Source organism: Carcharodon carcharias, chromosome 29 (assembly GCF_017639515.1).
Source record: "Carcharodon carcharias isolate sCarCar2 chromosome 29, sCarCar2.pri, whole genome shotgun sequence".
Classification (NCBI taxonomy): domain Eukaryota; kingdom Metazoa; phylum Chordata; class Chondrichthyes; order Lamniformes; family Lamnidae; genus Carcharodon; species Carcharodon carcharias.
Genome location: NC_054495.1, coordinates 8,051,361 through 8,054,265, shown reverse-complemented (window position 1 = coordinate 8,054,265; position 2,905 = coordinate 8,051,361). Strand labels below are relative to the sequence as shown.

General features: G+C 44.7%; 1 non-coding gene across 1 annotated transcript; it reads left to right on the top strand.

The window, feature by feature from the left end:
* Positions 1-2,343: 2,343 nt before the first annotated feature.
* On the top strand, positions 2,344-2,416 carry trnat-ugu. The gene has a single exon. It is a non-coding gene; the product is annotated as a tRNA-Thr (tRNA).
* The last annotated feature ends 489 nt before the right edge of the window (positions 2,417-2,905 follow it).

The following is a 2,905-nucleotide window of genomic DNA, read 5'->3' as shown; positions in this document are numbered from 1 at the left end:
ATAATTATCGGCATCGTGAGCGGTTCACTCACTGTCCCCTAACTAGGTACATCTGATTTAAATTCTTCTTTGCAAAGTCAAGCTGTTCCTAGGACTTCACATGTGGGTCATAGAGGTCTACAGCACAGAAAAAGGCCCTTCGGCCCATCGAGTCTGCACCAGTCAAGCAAGTTCCTAACCATTCTAATCCTATTTTCCAGCATTAGGCCTATAGCTTTTATGCCATGGCATCGCAAGTGCACAACTAAATGTTTCTTAAATGTTATGAGGGTTTCTGCCTCTACCACCCTTTCAGGCAGAGAGTTCCAGGTTCCCATCACCCTCTGGGTAAAAAAAATTTTCTCCACATCCCCTCTAAACCTCCTGCCCCTTACCTTAAATCTATGCCCCCTGGTTATTCATCCCTCCACCAAGGGGAAAAGTTCCTTCCCGTCTGTCCTATCTATGCCCCTCATAATTTTATACATCTCAATCATGTCCCCCCTCAATCTCTCTGCTCCAGGAAAAATAACCCCAGTCTATCCAATCTCTCCTCATAACTAAAACTCTCCAGCCCAGGCAACATCCTGGTAAATCTCCTCTGCACTCTCTCTAGTGCAATCATATCCTTCCTATAATGCAGATTCCAGAACTGCACGCAATACTCTAGCTGTGACCTAACCAGTGTTTTATACAGTCCCAGCATAACCTCCCTGCTCTTATATTCTATGCCTTGGCTATTAAAGGCAAGTATCCCATATGCCTTCTTAACCACCTTTCCCGCTACCTTAAGGGGCCGGTAGTCAAGCACACCAAGGTCCTTCTGGCCTTTGGAACTTCCCAGGGTCCTACCATTCATTGTGTATTCCCATGCCTTGTTTGTCCAGCCCAAGTGCATCACCTCACACTTATCCGGATTAAATCCCATTTGCCACTGATCAACCCATCTGACCAGCCCGTCTATATCCTGCTGCAGTCTAAGTCTATCCTCACTATTTACCACCCAACTAATTTTCTTGTCATCCGCAAACTTACTGATCAACCCTCCTACATTCAAGTCTAACTCGTTTATATATACCACAAACAGCAAGGGACCCAGAACTGATCCCTGTGGAATCCTACTGGACACAGGCATCCAGTCACAAAAACACCCCTTGACCATCACCCTCTGCTTCCTGCCACTCAGCCAATTCTGGATCCAATTTGCCAAAATGCCTTGGAATCTATGGGCTTTTACCTTTGTTATCAGTCTCCCATGTGGGACCTTATCAAAAGCCTTGCTGAAGTCCAAGTAGACTATGTCAAATGCATTGCCCTCAGCTACGCACCTTGTCACCTCTTCGAAAAATTCAATTAAATTGGTCAGACATGACCTCTCCTAACACTAGTCTGTGGTCTTAAAACGTGGCTTCCAGCGCTGCCACCATGGTTTGGCTTGTTGCCCTTTACCTGTTTTGCCTTCTGGCTTGATAAGGTTTCTCTTACTCTATGAGTGACTTGGACATTGCCTGTATTAAGCTTTCCTTAAAACCACTTATTTGTAACTATTTACATCCAAGACCTCATGGTAAGTAAATTATTCTCTGGACAAAGACTGTTCTGTGCCCTGCTTCTTTGGAAACCTTTAGACCTCTGACTCTGATGTCATGCACACATCATCATTAACATCATTGTCTAATTAACATAACCATTAACCCTTTACTCTACAGGCGGGGCTCAAAGCGTGCTGAAGCTTGATGAACAAGCTGCCACCATTTTGAACTGGTAGCAAGCTCTTCCCAATCATTAAGGTCAATGCTACCATGCTTCAAGGAGAGCTTCGCTGTGTCTTTGAAGTGTTTCCTTTGTCCTCCCCTGTTTGAGAGGTGAGGAAAGAGGACCTGGCAGGGGAGATGCTTTTCGACCATCCGGACACAGCACCCAGCCCATCGTAGTTGATGTTGAGGGAGTTCAGATCGCGACAGAAGGTAAATTAGAGAGAGGGGGAGAGTGAGAGACAATGCAAGAAAGAGAGAGAGAGAGAGACAGATAGAACAAGTGAAAGACAGAGAGAAGAAAAAGACAAGGGTCATCCGAGAGAGTGACGGAGATACAGAGAGTAACAGAAACAAATAGAGAGAAAGATAGAGAGGCTGATAGAGGCAGCGACCAAGTAGCTGAGTTGCCCTGGGAGGTTTCATTATGCAAAAGGTTCTTTCTCTATCTATCAATTTATATATATCTTGTTCTTGTTGGCAAGTGCATATTGAAGAGACTGAGATAGGTGTGTGGGGATGAGTCACAATCTCTATGTTTAGCAGATCCCTGCATCATTCTTCAAACGTACAGTATTAATTGGGGAATGCCCAGTCCTAAAGCATAGTTGGCTCCATAGCTCAGGGGTTAGAGCACTGGTCTTGTAAACCAGGGGTCGTGAGTTCAAATCTCACTGGGGCCTCTTCACCTTTAGCTCAATTTTTAAATTCAGCATCAATTTGTAAATGTTCACATTTCAGTATTAAATAACTCTGAGACTGACCCTAAAACAATCTCTCTCTCTCTCTCTCTCTCATTTCTGCCTCTGTCGACCTGCTGTCCCTCCTGTTCATCCTCTTTCTCTTCCCTCTTTCTCGCCTTTATTTTCTCTCTCCCCACATTCCCACCCTCTCTCCCCTTCCAATTTTCTCACTTCCCTGTCTGGCTGCTTTCCCCCTCTCTCAGTAACAAGAGGACAGGGATTGAATGTAGAAACATAGAAAGATTTATGAAACAGCAGGAGGCCATTCAGCCCATCATCTCTTTAACAGCTTAAAATGAGTTATTCAGTCTAATCCCACCTTCCAGCTCTTGGCAATAATTGGACAAAGAGGCATTGAAAGCGGGAGATAGGGAAAATATTTGGCCATGGAAGCAGGTTCAATAGAATTGCACAGAAATGGGCCATTCA